Source organism: Mobula birostris, chromosome 4 (genome assembly GCF_030028105.1).
Source record: "Mobula birostris isolate sMobBir1 chromosome 4, sMobBir1.hap1, whole genome shotgun sequence".
NCBI classification, from domain to species: domain Eukaryota; kingdom Metazoa; phylum Chordata; class Chondrichthyes; order Myliobatiformes; family Myliobatidae; genus Mobula; species Mobula birostris.
In genome coordinates this window covers 167,954,041-167,972,454 of record NC_092373.1, presented here as the reverse complement: position 1 = coordinate 167,972,454, position 18,414 = coordinate 167,954,041, and the positions used below count along the sequence as shown (strand labels likewise).

The window sequence follows — 18,414 nt, the reverse complement described above, 5'->3', positions numbered from 1 at the left end:
GTCTGGGTTTGGGAGGGCATGAGGAGTTCAAAGTTCAAAGTAGATTTATTATCAAAGTCCATATATGTCACCCTACACAATTCTGAGATTAATTTTCTTATGGGCAATCACAGTGAATACAAGAAACACAATAGAATCAATGAAACACCAGGCAGACAATGACTAATGTGCAAAAATAAAACACAAACTACAAATATACAAACAGAAAGAAAAAAGAAATAATAATAAATAAATAAATAAACGATAAATACCGAGTACTACTAGCCCCATTTCCCAGCTATTGGTATGTATCCTTCTAATTTCTTCCACGTACCTGTCTAAACATCATTTAAGCATAGTTATTTTATCCCTCTCAACTTATCGGGCAGCTCATTCAATATTTCTCCCGGGCATTCACAATAAAAGTACAAATAAATGCGATAGAATCAAAGAAAAACGGCGCTCAAGACAGACAAACAACCAAAGTGCAAAAGACAACAAACCGCAAATACAAAAAGAAAAAACATAATAAATATCAAGAACATGAGATGAAGAGCCCTTGAAAGTGAGTCCATAGGTTGTAGGAAACTGTTCAGTGCTGGGGTGAGTTAAGTTGAGGGAAGTTATCCCCTTTGGTTCAAGATCCTGATGGCTGAGGGATAATAACTGTTCCTGAACCTGGCGAGGCTCCTGTACCTCCTTCTTGATGGCTGTAATGAGAAGAGAACACGGCTGGATTGTGGGGATCCTTGATGATGGATGCTGCTTTCTAGTGACAGATCTCCTTGTAGATGCACTCAATGGTCAATAGAAATGATGTAAGTTTTACCCAGTGGGGTGCATGAAGTAATAAAAATGAAGGAGACAGCTAGAACAGATTACATAACTCTCTATGAGCTAATGGACGGGGGGAGGAGGGAAGAGGGAAGAAGATTTGATAGTAATTATTTGTGGTAGAGAAATGAATCTCACTGTTCTCTCTCCATTTCAGAACTACCCTGAAACTACGAATGGTTTTGTCAAGGTTACTGTATTAGTTACATATCATAGATTAAAGATGGAAGTCTGATTTTTATAATGTTCTGCAAAGCTACCTACTCTTCAATTTGTTTAGCTTTGCCAAAGGCACTTCATAAAGCGAAATATTCAAACAGTATTTAAATACTGTTGAGAACAGCTCAGCACATACAGGACTGATGATAATCAACAGTGACTTTCACGCCTGTGTTGGCGTTAGCCTCCCAACATGCCTTGTAGTGATGCTGACAACAAAAAAAAAATTACATTAAAACACATAAGAGATCTTAAAGTAGGTGCACAAATGCTTGGTGAAAGTAATCAATTGTAGGGATGCCCAAGGGAAGGAAAAGAGAGGAAGAGGATCAGAAAATGCTACAGGAATGCAAGTGTTTGTTGTTTCAGTCACAGCCCCATTTACCTTCCATTTTCATGCCTGTTCATTTGTCAAGCAATGCGATTGCACAAGTACTGGTGGTTGTCTCTCAGGGTCCGAGGAAGACTAAACATTGTGCAGTCATCTGTGGACATGCATGTGGCTTTGGAGGCCGAAGGCTGAAGCACACATGTGCTTGCAGGTTGGACATAGAATGGCGGTTGTTAGAACAGGTGCATACACAGCTTTGTGGCATCGGTCTCGTGCTGCTGCAAGGCGCTGATTTCGGGCATCCTCAAAGTCAGATGCAGCTTTTCTGGTCAGGGCGCACCACGTAGTCCTGACGGCTGTGGACTCCTCAAGTTGCCGAGGCTGGAGGTCTGCCCATTTGATGTACAATTTCAGATTGTCTTTGAATCTTTTTTTGGGGCGGCCCTGGTTGCGACTGCCATGCTCAAGCTCACTGTAGAGCAGCTGCCTGGGGATTCTTGTTTCACCCATGTGGATTACATGGCCAGTCCAGTATAGCTGGGCCTGGAGGATCCTTACCTCAATGCTTGTGCTGTTGGCTCTGTCAAGGACTTCCTGGTTGGTGATTCGGTCCTGCCATTGAATCCTCATGATCAACCGCAGAGAGCGCATGTGAAACTGCTCCAGCTGCTTGATGTGCCTGCGGTACAGGGTCCAGGTTTCGCAGCCGTACAGGAGAGAGGTGAGGACCACAGCCTTGTACACCCAGAGCTTGGTTGAAAGCTGAATGCCCTTGTGCTCCAGAACTTTGACACGAGTTTCCCGAGTGCCTGGTTGGCTTTCTGGATCCTTGCTATGATCTCTTTGTCAAGGGATCCGTCGCTGGAGATGGTGCTTCCCTGGATACTTGAAGCTCTCCACATTCTTCAGGACAGTGCTATCGATGATGATACATGGCTGAAGAGGGTGACTGTTTGGTGCAGGTTGTAGGAGAACTTCTGTCTTATCAAGGCTGATTGTCAGGCCAGGCACCTTTGAGGCTGTGGAGAACTTGTCGACAATCGTCTGCAGGTGGTTCTCCTGGTGGGCCATGAGGGCACAGTCATCAGCAAATAGGGCTTCAGTGATGAGCCTGCTCAACGTTTTGGTCTTGCAACAAGGTGTCTCAGGTCAAACATTGATCCATCTAGGCGATATCTTAAGTAAATACCCGAGTCTAGGTCCATAACAGCATACTTCAGCACTTGGGTGAAGAAGAAGTTGAAGAGCACTGGTGCTAGAACGTACCCTTACTTCACGCGATTTGAGATCTTGAAAGTCTTAGATGGAGAACCATCTGAGAACACTTCTCCTGTCATGCCATCGTGGAGCAGGCGGATGAGTGTAGTGAATTTCTGCGGGCAGCCAAGCTTTCTAAAGATGATACACAGCGCGTTTCTGTTGACCGTGTCAAACGCCTTTGTCAGATCAATAAAGACAGACTATAATGTCATGTTCTGTTCCAGCAACTTCTCCTGTATCTGTCTCACTGCGAAGATCACGTCGACAGTGCTGCGTTCGGGACGAAAGCCGCATTGCGACTCGGGAAGGTTCTCTTCTGACACTGTTGGAATCAGTCTGTTCAGGATGATGCAGGCAAGGATTTTTTCGGCAATGGAAAGTAGTGAGATGCCTCTGTAGTTCCTGCAGAAGAAGATGCGGTCATCCAATGCAGCCAAGGAAGTTGCCAGATGTAACAATTCTTCGTGCCACTGGATCCTGACTTCTGAGGCCGAGAGAGCAGGATTGTCTCTGTGCAAGGTTTTTCCACTTTAATATCTTTCATGCAACATTCATCTCCCAACTTCTCAATTCCTACCAGTCTTGTACAAGTAACAATACCCTTAATTGTGCACACACATACTTAAATCATTCCATTATTTGGTTACTGGCAATTTTGTTATAAGCTTAGCGTTGATGCTTAATCACTTGCGTCCACAGCCATGAGACTGATTGTCCAGAGATTGCTGGAAGGGAATAAACTGCCGCTGACTGAAGTCTGACACAAACTAACCAAGTGACTAACAAACAAGGAATAACCACTGGCTGAAAGGTTCACAGAGAACGGGACTTCATCTTTTAACATAAAGAATGGTAATGTCCAGGTTCGCGACAGGCAGCTCATTTTCTCAGGGAAAGATCTTGCTTTTAAATCACATTGGGATACTCTATTGAGCAAAAGCCTGTCAGACTGCACATTGCTTCTCATCAGAGCCCCACACTGTGCTGTGTATTGATGTAATTAGAGTGAGCGGGTGGCCATTTTCTTGGAGACAGAGGTCAGTTAGAGATATACATTGCACCAGCACCATAGAGTTAGGAGGCTTCTGTTTGAGTGGTGCCCGTTAAGGGAAATTCTGAGTGATCACAGGATGAACATCAAGCCAGTAAAGCAGAATTCTAAAGGGTAGAGAGATACCACATTTAGACCTAATCCACCAGTGTTGTCAAACATAAGTTGTAGAGAAGCAGATATGCACATGGATGGAACACAGGTCTATTATTCAATCCGTTGGTTAAAAACATGAATATTGGAATACATAATGGATACAGAATAGTGCAGCACAGGAATAGCCTTTCAGACCGCAAACCCTCTGCTGATTGCTTCTGCCCGTACATGACCTATATCTCTCCATTCTATATGTGTTCATGTGTTTATCTAACAGCCCCTTCAATGCCACTGCATATCTGCTTCCACCACCACTCCTGTCAGCCCGATTCACGGCAGTCTATGTCTTTCTAGTAACCTGGAATCCACAGCTCAACTTTAAAACTAAAGGAAGCAGTTTTAAGGTGAGAGGAAAAAAGTTCGAAAGGAAACATGAGGGAAAAAGGTTTTCATACAAGGGCAATGGGCATACAGAATGAGCTGACAGGGAGATGGTAGAGGTGGGTATGATCACAGCATTTACGTAGAGAAAACATATTTGTATAGGTTCATTGATAGAAAGGGTTCTTAGGAGGATATGGAACAAATGGGAAGAGTTTAGAAAAGCATTTTGGTTGACAAGGATGACTTGGGCTGAATGGCCTGTTTCTATATTGTACAAGTCTGTGAATTTACAACACTGGGGGCTGAACAACAAAACACCAGGTGTTGATCAGTAAAATTTTCTTTAGCCCCCTCTCTTTCACTCCCCATGCTTTCCTCATTTTGATATCTTCTATTGACCATCTCTGCTCATCCAGTGGCTTCTTCCAGAAGAAAGTTCCAGAATTCCTTGAGCTTTTGGTAAGGCAAAGATGGGAGGAGTTGCTTCGGAGGAAATCAAAGTGGGAAGAAAGAATATCAGTGTGGAGGAGATAATAAGAATAAAAATCTTTTGCAAAACAGAAATAAATTGTAGATGCTTCCTGGAGGTGTGGAACACAGATTATGAACAGTTTTGTATGGCAAAGTGATAGTGTTCGTTCAGTGATTTTAATACAGTAAGCTGCTTCATACAAAAGAGAGAGAGAGAGAGAGAGAGAGAGAGAGAGAGAGACAGACAGAGACAGAGACAGAGACAGAGACAGAGACAGAGACAGAGAGAGAGAGAGAGAGAGAGAGAGAGAGAGAGAGAGAGAGAGAGAGAGAGAGAGAGAGAGAGAGAGAGAGAGAGATATATATATATATATATAGATATATATATATAGATATATATATATATATCTATATATATATATAAAAAAAAAACTTAAACTTGGGGAAGATAAAGAGTTAGAATTGGATCAATTCAGGTTTTGTGAAGCAGAGCCAGGCCATTGAAAAGCACCAAGGAAGTGTCAAGGGTGGAGAAAATAACTATGAGAAGGCATAAGTTTCAAAGTTTGCGGGGCAAACTTGAAGGAAATTTGTGAGGTAAATGCTTTATACAGACAGTGTAGATGCCTAGAAGATGCTGCCATGGACGTGGTGGAAACAGACACCACAATAGCAGCATTTAAGAGGCATTTCAGCAGGCACATGAGCATGCAGGGAACGGAAGAGTAGAGGGATATGAGCCATGTGCAAGCAAAAGGGACCAGTTTTCTTTTGCATCATACTTAGCACAGACACAGTGGGCTGAAGAGACCGTTCCATGTGCTCTACCATGCTGACACGCAATTTAAAAAAGAAAAAGAATTATTTTATGTGAACAGAACTCCCAATCCAAACCCATTATTTGAAGAAGCTGCATCTTTTCACAATTATATCGCCACATAAAATACTAGGAAGAGCCTCTCATGCCTGCTTGATAGAATCTTGTCTCAAAATTATGCTTTGTTAACTAATACTTTATGATTTCCTGGATAGAAGAATGAGTGAGATCCCAGGTTTATGCGAATTAAGGCTTGAAGACTCTTCTACTTTCAACTTAGCTGACTAATTATAAAGACAAAACATTATTGTGGAGCTAAGTACCCCTGCCGAATCTTCACTTAGGTTACTGCTTGAAATAACTTCATATAATTGGAGTGTTTCATGTAAGGATCTGAGAGCATGTAATTAAGCATTCTGCAAATTGACTGAGCAGCTTCAATCAATGTAGGGTCAGCAAGTACAACATGCTAAAGGGGACATGAGAGTAAGGTCAGTAGGAATAGTAATTAATGAAAAGATTGTTTAATGTCATGTGCCTTGTTTATGAGCTTTCTCAGAGCCTGCCTTCATCTCTGCTGTCTTTTTGACACTTTGCTTTGGAAGCATGCAATATTTATTTATTATACTGTGGGAATTTGGCAGGTCCTTGATGACCCTCATCAACATTTACAGATACATCTTAGAAAGTATTCTATCTAGATGTACCACAGCTCTGCCCAAGGTAACAAGAAATTGCAGAGAGTTGTAAACACAACCCAGTCCATCATGCAGAACTGCCTCCTCTCCATTAACTCTGCCTACAGTTCCACTGCCTCAGGAAACCAGAGTACATAATCAGTAGCTTTCACCCCAAGTCATTCTCGCTCAGCCGACTTCCCCGTCCCTCCCATTTAAGCCACCCAAAGTAGAAGATACAAAAGCTTGAAAACAGGCACTCCCAGGCTAGAGGCATTTTCTATTCCACTGTTATTAAACTCTTGAGTGGACCACTTTCATGATAATCTTCTGATCTTTTAATCAATATCTTCATAGTCTTTGCGCTTTATCTGTCCACTTGCACTGCACTTTCTCTGTAATTATGATATTACAAACTGTATTCTGTTTTTGTTTTACATTTTGTACCATCTCAATGTACTTATGTCTGGACTGTTCTGTCCAGGATGTCTTGCAGAAAAAACTTTTCACTGTATCTTGGTACATTTGACAACAAAGCAATGACTCATTACCACGTGTTCACTGATACTTCACAAATCCTGCACTGAAACAGACCTCAAACTGATCAGAAGATAAAGATCCAACACCAAAGTAACCCACTGCACCACACTGCTCATCACCAGCCCTGACCACCAAGATCCACGGATCGTCCTTGGAAAACATTGAAAACATTGAAAACTTTCATAGAAGTTCAGTTGATGATGAACTTTACCATCAATTCAACAGTTTCAACACAGCATGAGCTACCTGAGGAAAGGTGCAGACTTAAATTTCAAGGTACTGTACATTTATTAACTAAGTATGAATACTGTATGCAACATCTTCTTGCAGGTAGCCACAAAACAAAAAAACCCATTAAACCCATAGAACCCATTAAAAACACACACACACAACAAAGACCATCAGCACCCAATGCGCAAAAAAAAGGAAAACATCTGCAAGCAATTAAAATGTAAATAAATAACAAGCAGAACATTAACCACAGATTTGTTGAAAGTGAGTCCACAGCCACGGAGCCTTTTCAGCAGGTGAGGCAAGTGAAGCTGATCTAGGAGCTCGACGGCTGCAGACCATAGTCACGGAGCCTTTTCAGCAGGTGAGGCGAGTGAAGCTGATCTAGGAGCTCGACGGCTGCAGACCATAGTCACGGAGCCTTTTCAGCAGGTGAGGCGAGTGAAGCTGATCTAGGAGCTCGACGGCTGCAGACCATAGTCACGAAGCCTCTTCAGCAGGTGAGGTGAGTGCTGATGGTTGCAGGCTGCAGCTGCAGTCAGTTAAGCGCTGAAGCGAGTCAACCACACGGAGTGGGGAGCTGAATACCAGTCCGCCCTTGGCCTCGATGCCTTCGTCGAGTCATGCAAGTAGTTAAAATACAGAATGGAACAGGATAAGAACCTGGATATGGCATGTTGGCCTGAGAGAGAATACTGGCAATAGTTCGCATGCTACAACAGATTTTAGCGCTGGCTTCATTGTAGCTCTTTAGTGCTGAGTCCCCAAAAGTGAGTACATAGTTGCAGAGACCACTTAGTGCTGAAGCTATTGATGCCAGTCCAGGGGCCCGATGGCTGCAGGGCACCATTTGCTCCCAAACCTGGCAGCATTGGACCCAAGACTCGTGCACCTCCCACCTGATGGTAGGAGTGCAAAGAGAGGGAAATCAGTCAAATGCAGGTAGACGGTACTGAACACCTCTTTATTTTCTGCTATCATCCTCAACAATATTAATCTTGCTCGTGCTTCAGTCGGCATAGAGTGATGGAGCCGACTGTAGGTTCGCCTTCCACCATCAGGCCTCGACGCGTTGACCACCCCATCATCTATTTAATAGTGATTTCCACTTTCTGGAAAGCTTCAAAGGCATGGACAACCTTCAATATGTGTTTGAGAGCACTAAAGAGCTACAACAAAGCCAACTCTAAAATCTGTTGGTAGCATGCAAACCATTGCCAGTATTCTCTCTCAGGCCAACATACCATATCCAGGGTCTTATCCTGCTCAACCTTCCCTAATATCTATGAGCCACACGATTTATTTTCCTAAAAAGCAGATTTCAGGCTCTATCATAGCCTGAGATTTGTAGTAGGACAGAGAAAAATGTTTCAAGTACATTCTCAAAGTCAACCTTTCCCCTAATTTTTCTACAGCTGCACGGAACAACCATTGCTCTGAGCAGGAAACTATTACATGGCCTGAAAAATTCCCAGCACTTTAAATAATTTTTTTATAATATGCATACCATGAATATTTAGAAAGAAAATTGAAAATCACATACTTTCAATTTTATTTATTACGTTTCATAAACATTTTTTCATCTGTCTTTATTACAAATCCATTGTTCAAAAACACTATTAAAATTAATTTCACATCCAGGTAAGACATTCTTCTTAATCCTCATTAGATTATCCATTTCTTGTCTATTACTGGATTGAATTCATAAGACTGAATCCATGTTTGCAGTCAGTGTTAGAAGTTTGACATGTTCCAACAACATCAACAAGAATTGATAATTCTTTGTTTCTAAGCACCGAGTTCTACTTATCAGTAAATGTCTTAATTGAACCAGTCTTAACTTTCTCAGAAACGGCGAAGGTGAAATCACAGAATTCCTGCGATATTTTTGAGGCAGCACTTTCGTTGTATACAAAAGCACAGCAACAAAGACGAAGTGCATGGGAGCATTTCAGCTATCGTGCAGCAGCTTAGAGGGAACAGTGCTCAGAGCTTTTTCTTGGAGTTAGGAGTACAAGTACATTGTTCCTTGAAAGAGGCATCGTTGGTGGACAGGGTCTTTAAAGAGAGACAACAGAAATGTTTATGAGGCTCTTAGTCAGAAGCATATGCAAAGAATGGATCATGTGCATGCAGAAGGAATTAGGTGTCATTAGTTTACAACATTGTGGGCTGAAGCTTCTATTCTTGTACTGTACATTTCTATATTCAAAGTACTTTTCTTACCATACTAGCTGCCTGACGACCAGGGTATTTACAGCAATATCTGCTTTCACTGCAGATTTCAAGGTTTTGCCGTTTTTAGATGCTATTTAGCAGCGAAGGGCTCATTTTATGCATAGTGTAGATTACCCACAACAAGCTTGCTTCACAGGTGAACAAGACCATATGATTAATAATCTTGTGCTTGGTCCCTTCCTATCAAGAAGCCAATCGTTATATTTTTATGGTCTGCTGAGAAATATAAAATGGGTGAAAATAAATCTGGCTGCTCATTACTCTACAGCTACTCAGCTCACACAAAGCACTGACTCTTCACCTGGATGTTTTAAATGGCCATGTCCCTCTGGAGCAAAGAGGAAGACTTCAACACATTTTGACAAAACCAAATGATGAATAGGCAACTGTTGTAAATGCAAAAAAAAGTGATTAAACTGTTGAAATCCAACTGTCACAAAGCTTTGTGCTAATTAAGGTATCTTGTGAGGAGCAGATCAACTTCTTCATGATTCATATTCAGATTGGTTTATCGTCATATACTCAAGGGTTCAATGAAATTGCTTACTTGCATGAGTAAATAGTATATATGGGAGCAATAAATACAACAATAAATATAGCACTTAGTCCAAACCAGCAGAACTGTGCAAAGATTGTAGAGCAAGCTGAAGCAGTGCAATAAGAAGAAAAAAAACATGACAAGAACAGAATAAACACCAGAATAAAAGCCTGGGCATCAATGTTCCCTCTGAGGTGTGTGCATGGGCATGTACTCACATCCTTTGCTACTAGCACATAAAGGAATTTAAACTGCGCACAATAATGTTGTCACCCTCTACCTCGTTGGCATGTTAAGTACAGTAAACGATCATACACAATCACATTTCCTTTTCTGATTTGTGATGCATAAGGTGTTGACAACATGGAGTTTGTGATGATTTGTCTGTAGATTTCAGAATCAGAATCAGGTTTATTTTCACCGGCATGTGACGTGAAATTTGTTAACTTAGCAGCAGCAGTTCAATGTAATACATAATATGGAAGAGAAAAAGTAATAATAAATACACAAATCAATTACAATATACATATAATGAATAGATTTTTAAAAACGTGCAAAAACAAAAATACTGTATATTAAAAAAAGTGAGGTAGTGTCCAAGGGTTCAATGTCCATTTAGGAATTGGATGGCAGAGGGGAAGAGCTATTCCTGAATCACTGAGTGTGTGCCTTCAGGCTTCGGTACCTCCTACCTGATGGTAACAGTGAGAAAAGGGCATGCCCTGGGTGCTGGAGGTCCTTAATAATGGATGCTGCCTTTCTGAAACACTTCTCCCTAAAGATGTCCTGGGTACTTTGTAGGCTGTTACCCAAGATGGAGCTGACTAAATTTACAACCCTCTGCAGCTTCTCTCGGTCCTGTGCAGTAGCACCCCCCACCCCCCTCATAACCAGACAGTGATGCAGCCTGTCAGACTGCTCTCCACAGTACATCCATAGAAGTTTTCCAGTGTACTTGTTGATAATGCCAAATCTCTTTAAACTCCTAATGAAGTATAGCCGCTGTCTTGTCTTCTTCATAACTACATCGATATGTTGGGACCAGGTTAGAACCTCAGAGATCTTGACACCCAAGAACTTGAAACTGCTCACTTTCTCCAGTTCTCATCCCTCTATAAGGATTGGTACGTGTTCCTTCATCTTATCCTTTCTTAAGTCCACAATCAGCTCTTTCATCTTACTGACATTGAGTGCCAGGTTGTTGCTGTGGCACCACTCCACTAATTGGCATATCCCACTCCTGTACGCCCTCTCGTCACTACCTGAGATTCCACCAACTATGGTTGCATCCTCAGCAAATATATAGATGGTATTTGAGGTATGCTGAACTAGATGATTTATATTGTTTTTGTTGAAGTAATTATTCAGTGTGCAAATGTTGTCACTGGCCAAAAAACTGCACAGCACAAGATTTTTGTGCAGACTTGCCATTACAAATTAGAGGGAACATTGCTGGGATTCAAAATTTTCAGGTTTCAGAATCAAGCAAATAGGATCAGCTGCTTTCTGTGCATTTGTGCAAATGATTTAATCTGCTGACAGATCTAAATAAAAATCTGCCAGTGAAATAAATGTGGTGAAGATTTTGGAATTATACAAGTTGACCAAACTGAGCACACATGAAAGAGGGCTTCATATCGAAGTCAAACAAAAAGTTTAACAACCTGAGTCCTGGTGCAGTGTTTTGACATGAAACATAAACAATTACTTGCCTTCTACAAATGTTGCTCGATCCATTGAGTTCTTGCAGTCAATTATTTATTGTTAATAACATATTACATTATCTTTTGAATTTACACATCTAGGTTTATAAGCACAGTAGTCTACTGACAAACTCAGATCTGTAGAATTATACAACAATTTAGACAGCAAAAAAAATTATTCTGTTAAGTATTCTGTTAGCCCATCGCACCATGAACATTCCAGCTGGAGCAGTCTTATCCACACCCGAGCTACACGCTGGGAATGGAAGAGGTGCTGAGATGGAGCAGACGTGTTAACAGCATAAAACTTGCAAGGGCAAGATGTCCGCTCTTAACACAAGTCTGAGTCTCTGGCTCAGTGCATCCCAGACAGCACATCATAAAGAGGAAATGGAATGCATTAAAACGATTGAGATGAACTTTCTCTGTCTGTGGAAAGCTTAATGCATTTGAATGAACTATTGAAACATTCAACACCTCTTTTCCCTTACATCCAAGCATGTTCATGTTTAGATTTTCCTATGATCCAACTCATCCCCATGATCTCAAACCATGCTCACACCTAACTCCCCCTGATGTACACAGAAAAGTAAAAGCAGCGAACTGGCTGCTGGCTGTGTGCCCAGGGGCCCGAGTTCTTTGGGCACAGAGCTTGGAAAAAGCGATGCAACAGACTTTTAACACTATAAATCAGTGAGTTGTTTTGTTATGTCTCCCCTCTCACTATGAAATGGGGACATCTCTTTTTCCCTTTTTTTGGGGGGGGTGTGTGTAGGAGAGGGAGAGAGGGAGAGAGGGAGAGAGGGAGAGAGGGAGAGAGGGAGAGAGGGAGAGAGGGAGAGAGGGAGAGAGGGAGAGAGGGAGAGAGGGAGAGAGGGAGAGAGGGAGAGAGGGAGAGAGGGAGAGAGGGAGAGAGGGAGATTTTGTAGAATGTCAAATATCAGGTGAATGAGTAGCCTTTGGGGTACTGCAAGTCTGTGTCTTTATTGATGCTTTGCTGCACGCTTAAGTGCTCAGTGGGGAGTGCCTTTGCTCTTTTGCTGGTGGGGGGTGGTTGTTGCTTTGCTGTTGCTTATTTAACTATTTTATTTAACTATTTATGGTTCTATTACTACTTATTATTTATGGTGCAACTATAACGAAAACCATTTTCCCCTGGGATCGATAAAGTATGACTATGACTATGGCTTATGCATGGGAGGGGGAGTTGCGGGGGTGAGGAATTGGGGTTCTAACATTTAACTGTCATTCATTCTTTGGGACACTCCTCTGATTTCATGGATGTTTGCGAAGAAAAAGGATTTTCAGGATGTATATTATATATATTCCTCTGATATTAACTTAGATTAGATTTAGATTAGATTCAACTTTATTGTCATTGTGCCGAGTACAGATACAAAGCCAATGAAATGCAGTTGGCATCTAACCAGAAATGCAAAGAATAGTGTTATTCACAAAATAACTGTGAATAAAAGGTAAGTGCTACAGCACACAAATATAAATGTAGTGAGACAGTACAATATGAGTGCAATACTGCTTAGCGCTGTGATGTGAGGTTCAGCAGGGTCACAGCCTCAGGGAAGAAGCTCTTCCTGTGCCTGCTGGTGCGGGAGTGGAGGCTCCTGTAGCACCTACCGGATGGGAGGAGAGTAAAAAGTCCATGATTAGGGTGAGATGCATCCTTGATAATGCTTTTCACCCTGCCCAGGCAGCATTTATGGTAGATGTTCTCAATGGTGGGCAATTGGGCGCCGATAATCCACAGGGCAGTTTTCACCACACGCTGGAGAGCTTTGCGGTCCGATACGGGACAATTGCCATACCACACTGAGATGTATGGCAGTGAGGTGTATGAAACGTACCTATTGAAACCTAAACACATATCCACATATGCACACACAAGTAGTCAGCACTCAAGCTTGTCCCACTATTCAATATGATCATGGCTGGATGGTCTCAGGCCTCATATTCTCTGTGTTCGTTCCTCCCAGTGCCCTCAATTCCCCTTTCTTTCAAATATATTTCTACCTTCTTAAGTCTTTAAGTATTTTAAATTGATCCTACCTCTGTGACACTCAACTGCTGAGAGTTCCAGAGATTCACCACCATCTCTGAAAAGGAATGCCTAGGGACCTCAGTTTTAAATGCATGTTGCTTATTATCCATGTTTCCTTGTTTGAGACTTTCCCATTTGTCAAAACATTTGCTTTTTGTTAAGTCCTCTTTGGAGCGTAAATGTTTCAACAAGATCGCCCATCATTCTTCTAATCTCCAAATGGAGATCCCAGTTTCCTCAGCTATTGCTACAGCTCCCTACCTCAAGAATGAGTATAATGAAGCTCTTCTAGACTGCCTTCTTTTTCATCACTTAAATAAGGGGAACAAAACTGCACTCAGAACCCCTCATTGGCTCTCTGTAAAATAACAATACTCTCTAAAATCTAATCCCTTTAAAATAAAGCGCAACATGCCATTTGACTTAGCATGTATATCATGCACCTGCCTAATAATATTTTATGATTTACGCACTGGAAACTACAGAATACCAAGGAAAAGAGAGAGAGGTTATGCAGAAGAGTTGATTTGACATTGTGTATATGTATATGAAAGCAATTCACTATACAAAACCAACATCAACTCTTGCCACACCATAAGGAAAAAATGCATCTTAGAGGATTTGCAAATTTAGCATGTACATTAAAATAAGTAGCACCAATTCTAGAGGCCATGCATTTAAGTTGTGAGGGGGTAAGTCCGAAGGAGCTGTGTAGGACATTTTATTTTACACTGAGTGGTGGTTGCCTGGAATGGAATGCCAGAGATAGTGGCAGATATGATCATGACAGAAGTGTTAATCTAGACCACGGGCAAACAGAAGAGATTAGTGCTATCAGCATAATTAGGCATTATTAGTTTAACTAGTCTGGCACAACATCATGAGGTGAAGGGCCAGTCCTACTTCCTGGGAACATAGGACTGTTTTGTGTTCTATGTTCGATGTTCTAATGCATCTAATTCAAATTGTAGAAGATAAAGAATTACAAACATACAAATGGATCAGCAATCAAAAGATAGTTTCATGTGGTAGTGAAACTAAAAATGTAATAATTCTTGTTATCAGAAATTCCTATAGACAAATTAAGTTTATTTGCAAGATTTTTTATCAGTACTTCTTCCTGGATGTACATTCCATTCCATTGGTTAACTAGCACTGATTTTTTTTATAGTTATTTTTAAAAATCGTATTTTATAAACAGATGCACAGAAAAAAAAACAAAAAACAGACAAAATACTCCCTGCCACACCCCCCACCCCCACCCACTATCCTGGCATGGTAAAAATTTCTTCCTCGTTCACAACTGAAAGACAGCAAAAAAAAAAAAATCGATCAAGTAAGGTATGAGTCCTAATGTGTATTAATGGAATATATATTACTACACTAAGCAGATAGTAGAAGCACGGGAAGACGTGTATCCATACTAATTCAGTAACCGAGGAGGTGTAATGATGGTAATAAGACCAAAAAGGAGCCCCATATTTTTTCATATGTTGCTGCTTTCCTCCTCACACTATACAAGATCTTTTCAGGTTTACTGCAGGATGTTAGCTCATTTAACCACTGCCTGAGTGAGGCAGGAAATTCAGATTTCCAGTTTTGTAGGATACACTTTTCCCCGGCTGTAGCCGCGAGCAATATAAAGCAATTTTTATTGTAGTTTACATTAAGACCTTGTAGATCTCCCAAAATCCAGACCATAGGATCAAATGAAATTTCAGTTTTTATAATAGCTGAGGTTATTCTAACAATGTATTTACAAAAGTCTTCCAGATAAGAGCAATTCCAAAGCATATGAAGTAAGTCTCCATCACAAGATTTACATCCTGACAATTAGGAGAGGCGTTATGGTATATTGTGTGCAGTCTATGTGGAGTGTAGTAGGTCCTGTTAAAAATATCAAACTGTATTTGTCTATGTTTAGTTGAAATTAATAATTTCATAATTAATAATAATCCTTTTCTAACATCTAAGAAAGCACTTTTAAATATTACTAAGAACCCTATAATTTTAAAGTCCTTTGCAGTATGGCAAGAAGCTCATGCAGTTATTGGTATTAATACCTTATTACCTCAGAAAACTCCTCTGTGGAATAACCCCAATATCGCCCACCTGATTGCAGATGAAATCTAAAACATTGGGTTAATAGTGGTATAAAAACAGTTGAAGATTTATATAGCCAAGATAACTTTGCCAGTTTTCAACAATTGTCTGGCAAACTTAATCTACCAAATCATAATTTATTTAAGTATTTTCAGATTAGACACTGGGTCCGTAACAGTTATACAGGCTATCCACAAACCCCAATAGAATCTCCATTTGAAAAGCACTTGCTTAGAGAAGCCTTGTACACTACAAAAGGTCTTACGTCATCTATTTATATTATTTTAAACAGTAACTTGCCAATCTAAGAGTGATATTAAAAATTAGTGGAATCAGATCTTGAATGCAATTACAATGATGCTGATTGGTGTAATATCCTCCAAATGTCTCAAACTGTATTAATTTCAACTAAGAATAGCACTGATTTGCTTGCTAAGGCAACTACTTTGCATGAACAAGCTAGACAATAATAATTGGTGCAGCCAAGTACGTGTATCTTTATTCAAAATCCACAATGCAGCCAAGTCCAATTATACCTTTAATTAATGTCTACAGTTGTATTGCCAGAGATCAATATTGAACAAGAATAGAGGAGGGCCTGATTTACTTAATATTTCTGAATACAAGAACAAGCCAATATGAACCCTCAGCATTCTTCCAGGCCATCATAAGAAAATTTCCATGTACATCCCAGGAATTTTTCCACAGGCACCTCATGAATATTCCCAAGGCTAATTCCAAGAACTTTCACAGGCCAATCAAAAAAAAAATCACCCACAACCATCTCTGCAATATTCTGGGATACACTCCATGGCCATCCCAATAATTCTTTCATGAACATATCTGCAATATTCCCTGATCCAAGAACATTCAGACACAACCCAAATATCCTCTTGTGCCAGACCAAATGGTATTCTTAACATTATCCCAAACAATCCTATGAACCCTAGCTGTCAATGTACTTAGAGTTATTTCACAAGAATTTAAGAAACTAATCCAGTGGAAAAAGTTTGCCATTGAATTATATGTCATATGTGAAGATTCCATGATATAAATAGCATTACATTAGTACTCTCTGAGCTATATACATTCTGCCCCTTTTCCCAAGCTTCATTGGTTATAGTTTTCTGCTTCTAGATAATATATTCTTTCAAATGGAAGTTCTACAGTATGTCATTGGAAAGGTCACTTAACAAAGGTAATTGAAAGAGGCAATTTAAAGAGAAAGTAATTTGGAAGATCATCTGAAACTCCTAATGGTTCTCTCAAGATTCAAACTGTAAGAAGGTTAGTTGGAGATGACCTGGTGATCATCAGGTCACCTTACATATACAGACAATACTTCAAGATAAAGGAAAAATCCCTTTCTATGATGGCACACTGGAGTACTTAAGAGGCATGATATGGCATCACTGTTTTAATCAACAAGGAAAATAAATGGAAACAAATATCCCCAAGATATTTTACTTGAAAATCAATGTCGTTATTAGTAAAACATGCTCACAGCTTTTTTTGTCCTTCTGAAATGTTTTCTAGAAATTTATCATCTTGTGAATGGAGAAACAATTTCACAATTTGGAATGGCAATTAGAGCTATAGAGTTATACATCATAGAGAAAAAGACCTTTCAGACCACCATGTCCATTCTGATGATTAGGCACCCATCAAACTAATTCCAGTTACAAGTACTTGGTCTGTAGACATCCATGCCTTAGTGATTCTCACTATACTCTTACACTGCGTTCATCCAAATACTTTTTGAATGTTTTGAGAGTACTTGCCTCCATCACATTCTCAGGATGTGTGTTCCAGATCTTCTTTACCTCAGATCCTCCCTAACCTTCTTATGACTTACTTTAAAGCTATGCCCTCTGGTTGTAGATACCTCTGTTACTGGAAAAAGTTTCTCACTATCCACCCATTCTATTTCCCTGTAATTTTGTAGACTTCTATCAGATATTATTTCAGACTTTGAGAGGAAGGTTAAACAAAATTACAAAAAGCGGTATATTTCGGTCGTGGGTTTTGACAGGACCTTATAATCTGGGTGAATGATCAAAGCACGGTCGAAATTATGTCACAGATTTCAACAAAAAGTCTGAGGGTAGATGTCTGTCGGTCAAACTCCCAATCCAGAGACCTGAACAAGAGATGCACCTACACAGAATGTACGACAGCGGCTATTTTTCTTCGGAGTTTGAGAAGATTTGTTACGTCACCAAAAACACTCAAAAATTTCTACCAATGTACTGTGGAGAGCATTACCATCTCCTAATTGGGAGGTGGGGGTGGGGGTGCTACTGCATAGGACTGAGGTAAACTGCAGAGAGTTGTAAACTTAATCAGCACCCTCATGAGCACTAGCCTCTGTAGTATGCAGGACATTGTCAAGGTGCGATATCTCATAAAGGCAGCATCTATCATCAAGGACCCACATCACCCAAGTCATGTGATGTTCACAGTGCTACCATCAGGAAGGAGGCACAGAAGCCTGAAGGCACACACTCAATGATTCAGGAACAGCTTCTTCTCCTCTGCCATCCGATTTCTGAATGAACAGTGAACCCATGAACACTACCTCACTATTTTTTTTATTTCTATTTTTGTATTACATTAATTTAACAGTTTAACATATACTTTAATTCAGTTTCTTTTTCTCTATTATTATTATATTGCTTTGCACTGCTATCGCAAAGTCAACAAATTTCATGATATATGCTGATGATATTAAACCTGATTCTGTTGTAATGGCCAACATTTACCCCTGAATCAACTCTGATAGTTATCTCATCGATATTTCTGATACTTTGCAACTCACAAATTGGCAATGATTCTTTCCAGATTACAACAATGACACTTTTCAGAAGCATTTTATTGGGTATTTTC

The 18,414-nt window shown here is 40.3% G+C and overlaps 1 protein-coding gene across 2 annotated transcripts in view; it reads right to left on the bottom strand.

Moving 5' to 3' along the window:
- The window catches only part of ccser1 (coiled-coil serine-rich protein 1), a 1,437,348-nt gene that overhangs the window by 133,827 nt on the left and 1,285,107 nt on the right, over positions 1 to 18,414 (bottom strand). The gene's annotated exons all lie outside the window — the stretch shown is intronic.